Source organism: Zonotrichia albicollis, chromosome 12, assembly GCF_047830755.1.
Source record: "Zonotrichia albicollis isolate bZonAlb1 chromosome 12, bZonAlb1.hap1, whole genome shotgun sequence".
Lineage (NCBI taxonomy): Eukaryota > Metazoa > Chordata > Aves > Passeriformes > Passerellidae > Zonotrichia > Zonotrichia albicollis.
Genome location: NC_133830.1, coordinates 6,119,562 through 6,135,064, shown reverse-complemented (window position 1 = coordinate 6,135,064; position 15,503 = coordinate 6,119,562). Strand labels below are relative to the sequence as shown.

Genomic DNA, 15,503 nt, shown 5'->3' with positions numbered 1-15,503 from the left:
TCATGGGTAGGACCCATAGGGTCAAACATGAAGAAGAAACATTTATGAAAGTCATTCAGTTTTTCTGTAACTGCACAAAGTAAAGAAGAATTAAGCCCTTTCCTGCACTCCAATAAATCTTTAGGACCAACAGTGTCCTTCTTTGTCCCCTCTAACACAGGAAGCAATATGCATATGGAGCTATAAATAAACTCACACATATATATATATATATATCCTATAAAATGCAGCTTCTCTTGGTTATCTAAACTCTCTTTGCGAAGTAACACAGTTAATTGGAAGAGTTCTCCAAACAATCTGGCTGATCCCTGATGGCTGCCTGCTTCATGTCAGCATTTGGAAAGCAGAGATTTCTGTCCACACAGCCCTACACAGTAGATAGGGTAGATTTCCTCCTCAGTCAGCCCTGCAAAGCACAGCATTGTGCTGATACTTGGAGCCATACAGACTAATTGTGCTGATATTCAAAATTTACAAGTGTTACTGTAAACAGAGGTATTGTAGATGTAAAATGAGGAACATGAAACTGAGACACTAGAACCTGAAACCATGGCAAGGTTGACTGTATGGCTGAATTTGCACATCCTAGAATCACAGAATGATTTTGGCTGGGAGAGGTCTTAAACACCATCTAGTTGTGCAATGAGTGGGGAGATTTTCCACTAGACCAGGTTGCTCAAAACCTCATCCAGCCTGGCCTTGAACACTTTGAGGGATGGGTCAACCACGGCTTCCCTGGGACACCTGTGCCAGTGACTCATCACCCTCATCACAAAAAATGCTGCTAAATATCCAAGTGAAATCTCCCCTCTCGAGGTTTCAAAGGCCCCAGTAAAAATCTCTAGAGCTGCACGCAGTGCTCCTGCTGGGATCTCTCTAAAGGGGATTACAGGGGAAGAGTCCCCTCTGTTCACCTGCTGACCACGCCTTGGGCAGCCCAGGATAGGGTTGGCTTTCCAACCAGTTTAAACCAGTCCAGTTTAAAGCAGTCCAAACCAGTCCCAACCAGTCTGGACTGGTTTAGACTGGTTTGAAAGGGTCCCAACCAGTTTTGACCAGTTTGAACCAGTTTAGATTGGTTTGAACACATTCCAATCGGTTCCGACCAGTTCAAACCGGTTCCAACCACTTCAGACTAGTCTGAAAGGGTTTAAACAGGTTTCTGTCGGGACCAGTTTGGCCAGGTCTGGACCATTTTGAAGCAGTTTGGACTGGTTTGAACCATTTTGGAGTGGTTTGGAGCAGTTTGAACCGGTTCAGCTTTGGAAAGCTCCTGTACCCCACCCATATAAGCCAGAGGTGAGCACTGCTCAGGTGTTTGACACCAGAAGAGAAGCAGGATCATCCAGCCCTGGAACAGAAACCCACCATGGCATCACAGCACCAGCTCCTGCAGCCATCACACACAAACCACAAAACTCCATAAATTCTCCTTCCTTTTCTGAAATGGGAAAGGAACTTTATGGCTCTGAGAGAGAAGTTTGAACTTACTCCCGAAATTCCTCAGAGGCTTAAGAAAAGAGAAAAGCCAATAAAAGGCTGAGGAAGGAAAAAGAATAACAAAGAAACAAACCTCATGCTTCCTGTGCTATTCCCACCTTTCTAATGTTGTGAGGCTGGCAATACCCAAAAGCAAATGATACTTTAATCGGGGCCACCATCCAAATTTGACTGTAGGAAGTAAGAAACATCTCAACAAAGGAAAACTCTTGGAATGGGTTATAAATTAATTTCAAAGTCAGGGGAAGAACTGAATCCAAAAACCCATGAGCTGGGTGAGCAGGGAGCGAGCAGTGTCTTTGACAATGGGGAAAGGTAACGCTGTTCTTCTGCCTGCCTGCAATTTCCAGCCTCAGCAATGCATTGTTATCTTTAATTTGCCCCTGTCTGAACACAAAGGTTTGGTACTGCCCCTCTGCTCATCTCTGCTCACTCATTACCTCTCTTGCCTGAAAGGTGAGAGGAAGCAGGAGGCGGGATTGAAGTCACTTCAGGACTGCAGTGATAAAAACGGGAGCAGGCTCCCAGTACTGAAGTGATTTCAGCTGATATTACAAAAAAAAGAGAAAGGCCTAAAGCAAGGGGGCTGAGCAGGACCATTCCTGTCGAGGATGCTACAATGCAGAGATGTCCCCGATGTCCCAGATGGAGGGGCATGACTTCAGTGGGTCAGAAGTCCCTTTTTATCCTGTTTTTTGTCCCTTTGGATTAGTTCCTGTTTTGATCCTTCATTTGCATCAAGGTTTTAGGCCTTGATTGGGCCATTACAGTTTTGTCCAGGCTGGCTCGTGGTGCACTTTACTTAGGTGTATTATGGTACCTTGAGTACCCTATTTCTTATAACTACCCTTTTAACCCCTTTTACAGTATAATAACCAAACTAACAGTACATGCTTAACAACCTATCAGCTATTTTACAACAGTTTCTAACCTATTTTTAACAGCATTACAGAGCATTTAATAAGCTCTGCACGTCACTGTCCCTGATCCCACAGGGAAGTGTGATCCACCAGCCAGGGAAGGGCAGTCCATGCTGCCGCCACAGCTACAGCTGCTGCTCACGCTCTGGGAAAGGTGGGGAACATCCACCCAAGGGTGGTGGGGGACAGCTTTAGTCCCAAGGAGTAAAAATGTGGAAAGGAAGGACTTCCCACATATGAGCAGAATCAATGTGTGAGAAAGGTGAAGGATGCTGCAGCCCCCCTGGTGATCAACTGGCACCTCTCCAGAGTGTGAACATCCTCACCTTTCCACACCTTTTCAGCAAGATCCACTGCTCAGCATCTCAGAGCAACTCCAGGTGCCCATAGCACGGGGCAAAGGCCGTGAAAATTCCAGCAGCAGCAGGAGATTGAATATGCACAATGTAAAGATATGCAGGCCAGATGTGATACTGGCATGGTAAAGTATAGTTGGCTGAAGATCTATTTTTTCAGGCTTAATTAGAATTTAGCCCTGATAAAAAGCCAAACAGTTTCCCCTTGTAGTCAATAGGGGTTTGTCATTGTCCTTAAAGGCAGTAGGATGTGGAACATTAGGGAAAAAAAAAGTCCAATTCATCACCTTGAATATGTGAAGTCCATTCTTTGCTGTCACATTTGATTTGTGAAAGACATCTTAGTGTATTCCTAGGATTTAACTTAGTATTTCTTAAAAAAATAATTTTTAGCAGGATAAAGACATTTATAAGATCTTTTTCTTCCTGCATATTTGATCACTTGTTAAGGGAATGCAATTTAGCTCTTAAGAAAAATCCCCAGATCTTTCTCTCCAGGAATCTCAACCCCCTGATGCTCAGCATCCCTGAAGCACCCCGCAGGGCAGGGAGGGCTGCAGTGTCACCGCGGAACAGGTGACATATGTGCCTCTCCATCCATTGTCTCCTGCTGAAATGCTAATGATCACCGGGTAGTCCTGGAGCTGCCCAAGACTCCGTGGAAAGAAACAAAGGGGGGAGAAAAGCACAGAGGCAATCTTAAAACAGCCTAAAAACTTAACTTCAGAGAAACAGTTGGAGCCCATATCCACAAGATTCTGTGTTGCAAAAGGAAGAAAAAAAAACCAACCTCACTCTCTGAAGTTGGCTGGAAGCACAACTGGGTGATTTCCAACTTCTCTCAGACTCTAATTTGACACTTACTTTGCTATGTTTATATATTTCAGGCAGACAGGAGGGGAAGAAATAATGTAAAAGCCTGATCAGTGTAGTACAAAGAGCTCAGTTCATTGCTTCACCTGTAACCTGGTCCTTGACATCTGCCCCTGCTAAGCAAGGAACACGTGGGTGTGTGTCCTTGGAGAGCAAATCTGGCTTTTTTCAGAGTATTACACAAAGGTACATGAAGAGGGCACAATTCTAAACAGCAACATTCACTGTTGTCTGCAAACTGTAATCAACTATGTGCATTATTATGCACTGAATTTTCTTCATGGTCATTGATTTTAGGAACAGATATTTAATCTGCACTGTATAATACCAGGCCTAAAATTTCAATTAGTTCCTCTGGTACTGAGCGCAGGCAGATAAAACTGCAGAACTATTATCAGCTTAAAAAACCCCAAGCAACAAACAAAACAAAACCCAACCCACACTGTTCTGATATTCCTTCTTGCTCTTACATACAATGTCTGGAAGCACATATTGTAGCTTATCTGAACAACATTTTTAAACAGAAAAAATGGAAATATACTGAATATATATATTGAAAATGTCTAGTTTTGAAAAATATCAATATGAAACTTTGACTTGGAGTCTGGTACACTTCTACATTCCACTATGAATTTTGTTTGTTTTGCAGGAGCAGAAACATGAAAATTCTTGCAGTGTTACCATAATAAACTTCTCATTTTTAAACTTCTCTGTGGACTTGTATAATAAAAATAATGTTTAAAATGCATCCCCCATGCCATAAAAGTATCACAGTTAAGAGTTGATATATAGGAAATGACACTTCAAATATTCACAGAACAGAAAGAAAACAACCCTCCTAATGAATTTAACTTTCTATTAATGGAAACATTGCTTTTTGTATTGAATCACAGAAGTGTTTCACCCAGGTAAGTGGTGAATGACTTATATTTTACCAATATATCAACCACAAGCAAAGATGGGATGCTGTATTTATCTGTACCTGACAATCCCTTTCTTGCCCTTACTAGACAGAGCCCCCTGAAGAGGTTGAGGACTCCCCCAGAGAACCCATTCAGCTTTGATGCTTATAGATGTAAGTAGAATCACTGATGTTAAAAGGATCTTTTACAGATTTGTCACGGTGTTTATCGCTGTATCCCAGCCTCACTCAGACCAAGAGATGCTCTGTAAAGTGTCATTTCAGGTTGTTTCCCTGCCATGGAGTGTGTCCTTTTCTCACATTAGGAATGAGCAAAAAAAATGGACTGATCATTTTCCCTGTGCTTAATAGATTCTGGCACAACCTGGCCTCCACTATAAACAAATAGCCTCAGCACATGAAACCCCTGAAGACTGATTAAAAGCAAGCCTGATTTCATCTGCACTGGTTTGTGCAGCCATTAATATTGTTAACACACCACCTTTTGTTCTGCATAGCTGGAGGGCAGCTCACATTGCACTCACTGAGGCACCTCTGAAGGTATGTTCAGTGCCAGTGACATGTATGATTATGTTAATGGTGCTTAACATTTCTTTAACATGAGGAAAACTGACACCAGCAATGCAGAAATTGATACTTGTGTGTAAAGTGATGCCATTGAGGTTCAGGGAGGGAGGAGGGAGCCACACAGGTTTGTGCAAGTGTGGGGGAAAAGCATCTGGGCTGAGATGGACCAAAAGGGGATGGATCATAAGCAACTGGGCTGTTACTTTGAAAAAGCTGAGTGCTAAGCACAGCAATGCTGATTTTGGACAGGAGAAGGTGGAAACACTGGAAATGTTCAGGAGAGCATGAGAGTAAAGAAGCACAGAGCCAAGAGACCATTCCCTGGAGCCCTCGAGACCCCAGGGGAACTTCTATAAATGTCTGCAGTGGAGGGAGGTTTGTGCTTTCCTGTGCCTTACATCACTTCCTACCACTGATTTGGTGTTCTAGGACTGGAAAATTATCTCTGGATTCATGGCCTGGCAGGATATGGATGCATGCACCAGTCCCAGTAACAGCCCAGTACCTGGCTGCTCCCCACTGAGGGAGCTGTGCAGATTTACCACAGCTGCAATTCTGCTCCTTGATATTTCTTTACTGGCCTAAAGGATGATTTGAAACAAAAACTAGGTGATGCAAACTCTAGGGGAAACAAGGAGACAAAATGATCAGGGATAATTTTTTTCTGCAATACTGAGACAGTAAAATTTAAATCTGACATTTTTAGAAAGACAGGAGCTGACAAATACAGGAGGAATACAAAGCTGTCCTCAATCCTCCCCCACCTTCCTGTCTTCTTTAAAAATAAACAAACAGAAGAATAAAACAAGCATTTAGAAAGTGGCAGCCACAACTCACTTTGTCACACACTAGAAGCTCTTCCATCCACGGACCCATGGGAATGCCACCTCCCTCCTGATACACTGCTAACATGAGCCAGACTCAGGCATGCAGCTGATTGACATCCAAGGACCCACTTGATGCAATTCACTCCATTTTCAGCTATTAATTTTAACTGCAAAGATGCACTGTAATGGACTAGACTTAAACCCAAACCAGCACAATTCAGATCACAATTCAGATCCAATCTGCCCAGGTGAGCTGCCCAGTCAGACCAGCTCCACAATCCCACTCATTTTAGACTGGCAGGATGCTTCTTGTAAGTCGAGGACACCTGCAGCAAACTACTCATCTGCACAGGCCTCAATGAACAACATAAACTACTACTATTATTATTATTATTATTATTATTATTATTATTATTATTATTATTTTACAATAACAATAATAGTAATAATAATAGAGCAGCTTGCAATCCTTGTGATCCATTACAGCATATTCTGTCCTTTCAGCCCTACAACAAGTGGGAGTTTGGCTCACTCTTGCCAGGTGGGAGCCAGCCCTCTTCCCACAAACACTGCAGCCTCCAAGCTGCACTGCTGAAAGCCCCATGAATTTCCTCAGCCAGGGAGAATCTCTCCTCCTCAGCAGCTTTTTGAGACCCTTTGCACAGGAGTGAGGACATTCCCCTGAGCACAGACCCCTTAGAGAGCCCTTTCACTGCCCCCCTCCTCAATTCCTTGTTCCCAGCTGATGGCTACAACTCCACGCCTTGCTCATGAAGTCCACTCAAATCCAGGGTTTCCAGCACAGGTTCAGGATCCAATGTCCCCAGGCTTTCTGCATGTCTCTGCCAAGGACTGAACTTTGCAAACCTGAGATGTGTGTACAAATGGCACACTGGAGCCAAAGGACATTTCCTGTCAGCAGCTCTGAGGTTCTGCAGCTCCTGTGTGCTCTGTGGCCCACCCAAACCTGCCACCTCAGCTGCCAGCCCTTCTCTTATGTCCCCTCTCCCTGCCCCAGATCTGGGGACTCCCATGCCCCCCAGCCCCACTGGCCATTGCCCATTTGGGGGCTCCCATGCCCTCCAGCCATTGCCCACTGCAGCTCAGCACACCTGAGCTGCTCAGAGAGCACAAGACACCACCCACCCCATGCTACTGCAGACAGACAGATGACCTGCCTGAAACTAGTTCTTTTAACTCTGCCTTAAATTAATATTCTGTGATAGAAGCTATTCGTATTAATTGGAATGCAAGGGAGATCAGGCTGAGGATTGGAAACCACATATCTAATTTTTATTAGCTAGGAAATGCAATATATGTTTATTCTTTCTTTTATTGCTTCAACCTAAAGGTAATTTCCCCCAGTTCTCCAACCAAACATCAAGGACTAAATAGAGCTCATTCTTTTTGTTTGCACTTTGGTGAAGTAACAAGTAATAGTCAGCCCTTAAATAGAGCACAGGGTCGGGAATTCAATATACAAGAACCAAACAGCAGCATTCCTACTTGTTTAAAAAAGACAAGCACAAAGGGACACAGAGGAAGGGAGGTTATTTTCTGAGAATTAAGCAGCCAAACAAGGCTGGGATTTGGACCTGTGGCTCCCGCAGCTGGGGCTGTGTCTGTGCTGGGGAGCCCTGGCCGTGCTCACCACCCAGGAGAATGCAGGGATGGGGATGGAGGCATGCACACATGGCCTGCTGCTTATAATGCATCTGGAATCAGCCTCCAATCTCCTCCTGCACCTAGAAATCCTCTGCCTGCATACAAATGCATCCCAGCCTCACTGCACAAGTCTGCCAGGATTAATGCCACACACCAGCCTCCCATTAGACTGCACCCAATGACAGAAACGGATTCATTTTGAATTTTACTTAAAAGTTACCTGAATAGCTCAGCACTTTGCAAGGAAATCATCTCCCTGTTGAGCCACTAGACACTCCACATCCCCTCCCCAAAAAAAAAACAAGACACAACAGTGCTTTGTATCAGCAGCTGCAGCCAGGATGGTTGTGAGAAGCAAGAACAAGGGAAGGCTGGTGGCTGCTATGCATGTCCAGCCAGATTAGATCACCAGCAAGAGTCCCAGGAAAGGCAGGGACAATACTGTCACCCATCTGGGACGTGGAACACAAACTGAAGTTTCAAGAGATGCAAAAAAAGACAATTCCTGGCACCAAAGGCAGAATTTGCATTGCCTGGATTGCAGAAGGCCATTCTGGCCAGCCTGTCCCTCCTCTGGTGAGGTGCAGCCCCGTGCATTTCCCAGCCAAGGAAGGGAGTCAGGAGCAGTGAGAGCCTGCAGCAGGATTTGTTTTAAAGCCAGGCTGCAGACCAGGACCACTCTCAGGAAGATGCTGTAGTAACAAAGAATAATGAGGCTGATTCCTGCTCCAAGGCACCTGGAGCTAAGCAGCAGCAATCCTTCAGCCATGACCCATCCTGATGTGCTGCTGTCAGTCACTGGGTTGGGAAAACATGTGTTTGATGTGTGCCATTACTCACCCAGCCCTTGGGAATCACAAGGCAAGGCTGCTCTCACTGAGAATGGACCAGCAAAGTGCCAAGGGCTTCTCAGCAGGGGGAAGAGGGCTGACACTTCTGCAGAGGGGGCAAAATAAACCTCCTGCCACTTCTCCAGTGTGATTAAATCAGGGCAGATCTATGCCCATTGTATAGGTGCTTGTCAGATTTATAAACAGTTACCTACCATTTGCATTTAAACATTGAAACTCTTAACAGGCCAATGCTGGAGATCCAGCAGTGAACCCAGAGCAGTTCACACAATGTTTTAAAGGCAAATGCTGTGATCTTTCAATGCACAATAACTGGGAAGTAAAATATATATCAAAGCACAAAACTAAAAACCCTTGCAACTGAACTGAGAAAAAGCAACACAGCAACATAAATTATTGTCATGAATCCCCCTTGAAACACAGGGAAAAATAGTATTTAGAATTTTAGGTGTTATCAGTGCCAATAAAGGTAAATTATTTATCTCAGCACGATTTTTAAGCTGACTCAACATCCTTTTATAACTATGTGCTTGCTTAAAATTGAAATGTGTTCCTGCTTGAGAGGAAAGGCACATGAAACAGCACGGGCACCTCCTATACGGGATGGCTCTGGTGTGACCATGGCCTGCAGAGGGTTTGGGAGACTGGACATCACCTTTCTGTGTCCCAGTTTCCTTTTCAAACTTCATTTGGTACTGAGCTCATTTGGAAAACCACAATCTACCAGTACCTTGTACCAACCCAATTTATTTCCCCTTTTTTTCCCTCCTCCTGCAAGTACCCAATTGCTCATTTTGATGCAAAAAAAGAGATGTTTCACACCTGTAAAAGCAGCTTCCTCACAGCACTTGTCTTACCAGGGTGAAGATGAAACCACACACAAACACCCTGCAGTGAGGATGGGTGGGGAAGCAGTTGCCCCATTTCCATCCCAGAGGCCACCCAAGGGACAGGCAACCCCATCTGACCTCCCTGCACCGCTAATCCTGGCATTTTCAAAGGCCTCAGGGATGCTGGTACCCAGCTATTAGTACATGAACCCTCATTCCCATGGGCGTCACTGACAGTCTCAGACTTAGTTAACTGCATCTTCTTGAAATATGAAAATGTGTGGGAAGGAACAGTGAGAACTTTTAAAAATTGCAGTACTTTGATCCTAATTAACAGAGTTGACTGAAAGCAAAATATGTAGAGCTAATTTTCACAATATTTTTCCACAATCCCTAGACAGAGCCTTTTTCCTGGCACTGTTTAAAATTAATGAAGTAAATATGTTTGCATATTTATCTTTTCATTACATGGAAACAACAACAAGGAAAACAGATTGAACTGATAGCAGAATTCTTCCACTCCAAAGCAGCCTGGATGTGGTTTCTGTTTCAGTTCATACAATGCAACCCAAGTCAAACAAGCAACGCAAGTTCACTGGCCATGTAAGTAATCAGTTTTATCCAACAGAGCTACTACAAAATAACTGCTGTAGGAATTGACCTCTTCATTTTATTTTTTGTTTCTGTGAAGAGATCTTGAAATGGCTCGAAGGAAAACAATATCCTTGCTGAAGTTTAAAAAACAAATTGTCATGGGTTACCCCACATGAGTAACAACAAATACACCATGCAACCACAGGGATAATTGACTCAGGCAGTGGAAAAATGGGAAAGGACACACAGACATGGATTCATTCTGACTCTTGTATTAATTCCCAAAGAGATATTTTCATTTTTTTGGAACCTGAAGCCCAGAATCTGCTAACAGAAGCTTGAGAGGTCAGTGGTCTCTACAGCACATTGAAAACCACAGTCTGGTCTGGATTTACACAAGTGGGATTGACAGGAACAGAAGAACCAACCTGCAGGACTGACTGCAGACTCCTTGGAGAGAAGGCAGCCAGCTGCCACAAGTCCTGCTCAAAGGCACAGGCAGATCCCACAGTTGGTGGGAGTGGGATGTAGATGATTAAAATGTGTGCAGATGAAGCAAGAGCAGAAGCTCAGCCTCGCAAGGATGACAAGCAGAGGCAGAAGGCAAGAGACCTTCCTTTGGGTTTGAAAATTGTCAGTTTGTCCCAAAATCTGAGCAGGCTCAGCAGCCCCTATTTATTCCCATGGCACACAGAGGGTGGAAACTCTTAAGAAATCCCTTCAGTTCACACACACCCCCCATAAAATACCCATTGCATGCCTGACTAGGTTGGCTCTGTCCTGGCAGAGAGGGTGAGACAAAACTGCATCTCATGTCAGAAGTCATGTCCTCTTATCCAGCTTTACCTTAACTCTCATGGATACAATAACTCATTAAGAAAACAGATTTAATTCTTTTTTTTTTTCTCCAAGGGTCACAAAGGCTAAATAAATGTGATGAATTTCATGCTACTCAATGATTCCTCGTTATGCCTTGATGACTGTATCAATTGCCATTACAAATGCTGAGCACCCATGATGAAAGTGATAATTAAACAGGCAAATCATAGCAGGCAGTTGTTCCTCTGTTACCAGAGAGCATGGCCTGGGCTGTTTGCAGCATTGATTACCTGTACATACACAACACCCCGTGGAAACCCAGATTTCAGAAACTACAGAAGAAAAAACCGTAAAGAATTTTATCATCCCCTCTCCATCAGTGCATATTACAGAAGTAATGAGTATGCAGATTTATTAGCTTTTTGTCTACCTGAAGAAAAAGCACACATGACACTTTCAACCCTGATGCCTGCCTTTCAACCATGACATTTTCCTGTTTTCAAGCCTCTGATGCAAGAGAGAGATTTTGCTTTTGTGAAGCTCTTGCTTCCCCTGCTTTCATTTTCCCTTTTTTTCACTCTTTGGTACTTTGGAGATGGAACTACTGATAAACCATTTCTTTCTTCCCTCCTACATGGCACTATGCAGATGTCAGCTATACCACCATGCACAGAAGACAAAAAAAAACCCCAAACCCTTCCATGCTTCTCAGTTTGTTTCTGGTCTATCTGTTCCCAACGTTTTGGGGTTTTTTGACAATGTAGTTTTCTTTCCTTTTTCAGGATGCGAATGAGCAAGATCATTTAAGTGACACTGTGGCAAATGGCATGGTAACTACAAAATCCTTTGTTAATTTTTTTTTGCCAGAAAAGGCTAGGAAATAGCAATGGATCTCAAAAGTAAACGTTGTCTGTGTGCATAAAAGGGTTTGCTCTTTGAACTGCACTGAGATGACACAGTCATTACTATATGAAAGCCTGAACATTTTCTTCTATTTTGCAACAATTGTCAAGCAAGTGAAAGCTTTATTTGATTTCCATTCACACTGAAGACAAGATTTAGTACTCCAGTGGAACAGGCAGTGTCAGAAGGATTTTAAATTGTAATGCTACCACTTTAACATCTTAAAGGCACTTTTCAGAAGATAAACTCATCTGCCTATGATGACTAAATGACACAGTAATGGAGAAGAGGTAAAGATTTTCTTATGGTAATAAAAAGGAATACTTCACCCAGAGAAAGAAAAGCAGAGATCTCTGCACTTCCTAGAAACACTTTCAAGAATCTTTCAAAATAATGGAAAAACAAATATATACATGATATTTATCCACATAGTCTCAACCAGGACTGATACAGATTTCTGACAGCAACTATCACTTCAGAGAGGCAACTTTGAAAAACAATAAAACCACTCTGCAGAGTACCTGATGGAGGAACACAAGTGCAGGTGATGGCCCTGGGATTGTTGAGAGCTGTTAGCCAATGCCAGCACTCCATCCATTTCCAGAAGTGCTTAAGTAATATAGCATAACTATGACATAGATGATGCAGAGAAAAAGCTGTCTCAGGCGAAAGCTCTCCAAGATTAACATAAAAAAATACAAACCCTCAATACAGAAAATATAGAAAAGATTCACTTTTATTTTGTATTAGATGAAGGGCAATTCCTTTGATATTGTCATGTCAGCAACAGTTCCAACCACCTTAAACCAAAGAAGAATTTGGGAGAAAGAAAGCGTTTCCATGTATCTTGCCAAGCATCTGCAGCTTTGGGGCACTGGAAGATGTGTTCCTAAATCCCTGCATGTCCTACAAAGCCAGTCACTACTGTTGTTCCCTTGCACTGAAAGTAAGGTTGCTGCCTCTGCCTTGGGATACCAACCCTGTAACAATGACAATTTTTCTGGGTTTTGCATCCTTCACACTGGGGACATTTCAGAAGGTCCTGCCAAGGCAAAGCTGGGGCACAGCCTCTTGGTGTTACTCACAGTGAGCTGCACTTAGTCACTGGTTGTCATGCTGGTATCTTTATTTACACATGCAGCTAAAAAAAGATTATAAGATGACAAAATCTGTGTCTTTTCCATTCCTGGCTCTGAGGCAGTATCTTGGTTTGGAAATAAGAAAACCCTGTAGGTGTCTGAGTTTTCTGGGGGAGAGGCAAGAAAGAATAGTGTTGCTTTTTTTTTTTTCTGTATTTATGCTGTCAAATCTCACTGATACATCAACACCGGTGAGTGGCTGCATTTTAGAAAATAAAGCAGATATTTTGAATTAATGACAAGATGAATGGAATTAATGAATTAATGACAAGGGAGCGGACAAGATCAATTTATCCTGCTAAGACAGCTGATAAAACCTGCAAACATTAGGTTTGGGGGAGTGGAAAGGCTTTGCTGATACAAGACTTCAAGAACAGACATCAAGATTCTCCCTGGATTCACCGCAAATTAGGATTTTCAGACCCAGTGGAAGTTGGTCTCTGCTCATCCTGAAACTAAAGCTAAAATTCTCTTTCCATTGACTCGGGGAGAAGTGGCCCAAGAATTGTAGCTCAGAATTGTAACTCCTATGTTCATGTTAAATACTAATCCAATGTTCTTTACTGAAAACTAAATTAACTCCCACTGCAAAAGCGTTAAGTTGCAGCAAGTGCAGCTGCAATAAAGTTCTCTTAATCTTGACCTTTCCAGAGGTCACACACACTGCAAAAATGCCAATTCCACATTTTCCTTCAAGAAACACGAGGTCAAAATGAAGTTAAGGTGCAGTGAAGAGCACATCTCAGTGTATGTGACCCCTCTCCTGTGCCTGCATGCTCCCCAAACCCGATCCTGAAAAGACCTTGTTCCACACAAATCCATTATATCAGTGCAATTAAACTTAATAGTGTCATAAAGGCAGGGAGCATCTGGAGGTATTGATAAGGTTTCCATTTATGGACACATTGGTGGGGAAATTGCTGCTTTCTTTTGCATAATGATGCAGCTATTATGGATTAGGGGAGGCTGGGCCTGGGGGCTTTTTTCCTCTGCTTTCAATGTAATGGTTTTCTATACCTTTAGTCAAACATAGATGTGAGATCACTGGTACTGAATTTCTCCCAGTTTTAATCTTGAAATATGGTATCTAAGGAAGGTTTCTCATCGGTTCAACAGCTTGTCTCATCCTGATGCATTGGAATAAAGAGAAAGCTCACTTGGGCCATATGTTTCAGTTGTTCCTCTCACTCCCCCGCTGTCTTTCCACACATACCATGACCGTGGACAACCTCTCCTTAAGTGGGCAAACAAATGGTTTAACTCAGATTTGCACAGTGTTTGCTGACTTGTGTGGGCTCCAGGATCCAACCCAGCTTTATCATTTCAGACAAACATATTTCTGACTGACACGGTGGTAATTAGAGCAGCTCGATTTTATTAGATTGATGACAGATTAAAGGCCAGGATCTCAACCAGCCCTGAAATCCATGGTGCTGCACTGATCTATGCCAGCTGCAAGGGTGGCCCCAAGTTTTTCACATTGTTTTGTGCCCCCTTACATAACAAGGTTTAAAAATTAAATGTTTTCAAGCCTGCATGTGTGGTCCCTAATCTACTTGCCCAGTTAGGACTCAACAACATTCTTGAATTCAGTTTCCACTTCAAACTGTCTGCCCCACTAAATCCTTCGTATCATTAAAACAGCATAAATGAACTTCAGAGGAAACTTTTCATCCCTTTACAATGAATAGAAAAACAAAAAAGAACATCTTAATTTTCTGGCACCTCTGTAGGCTGGTGGACCTGGACTGTCCATCCCTTATCCTCAACTGAAACTGTTCAGAATGTGTCTCCTTTCTATCTTGCACCTCAACCATGTGAATTAACTGTAGGCTGAACTGGTGCTGGTTCCTAGTAAGGCAAAGCACAGAACCAAAGAGCTCAGATCCAAGGTCCATTCCCACAAGCCTTATTTTAGCAGCATCCCAGTACGAGCACCACAATCTCAACAACTGAAAGCCCCCCAATGGGGATCTCCAAACCAACACCATCTCAGGAGAGAACTGTCATTCTTAATCCTGAGGAAGACCCTGAATTAAAGGGAAGCCTCACCTAAAGAGCTGTTCCATCCTGGATGTGTGGCCCATCACTTTGTTTTTATTTGAAGCTTTTCCACAGCAGTTACCCATGTACCAAACCTCATTCTTTATACAGTTGACAGTAAGATGCCCAGTTCTGTGTCAGAGAGTCCCCAGCCTGTCCCCACAGGGGAGGTGACCTGGATGTGCAAATAATGTGACCTGAAATAAGTCCAAAGGGGGCCTTTTACATCAGGTGGGCCCATGGCTGTTATTATAACCAGGGACATTAGCAAATCTCATCAAGCACTCATCCGACCTCGTGCCTGAGGTGAGCTGCATTTGGTTTCATCAGGGAAAGAAAAGAGGATAAAAATCCATTAGAATGAACCAGCTGTAAGGGGCCATTGAGACCATCCAATTTATTTGAAGTAGACTTTATATCACAAAACATTTCAACAGCTTTCTGATGTTTGGTCTATTTTTAAAGACTTTCAGTTAGTCATAGATGAACCTCAAAATATTCAGTGGCTTGATATGAATAAATATGCTTATTCAAGCCTGTGACCTGACATTAAAAAAAGCTGCAGTGATTTATGCCAGCAGAGAAGGTTAAACTGGGAGACAGCCTCTCTTGTGATGCAGGAGGAATTTTTCCTGTTACAACTCAAGTTTAGAACAATCCAAAAGAAAGAATCTTTGCCACATGAAAACACCAC

The 15,503-nt window shown here is 43.0% G+C and overlaps 1 protein-coding gene across 34 annotated transcripts in view; it reads right to left on the bottom strand.

Annotated features, from left to right (window-relative positions):
• MAGI1 (membrane associated guanylate kinase, WW and PDZ domain containing 1) overlaps positions 1-15,503 on the bottom strand; it is a 327,842-nt gene that overhangs the window by 124,010 nt on the left and 188,329 nt on the right. The window lies entirely within an intron of this gene.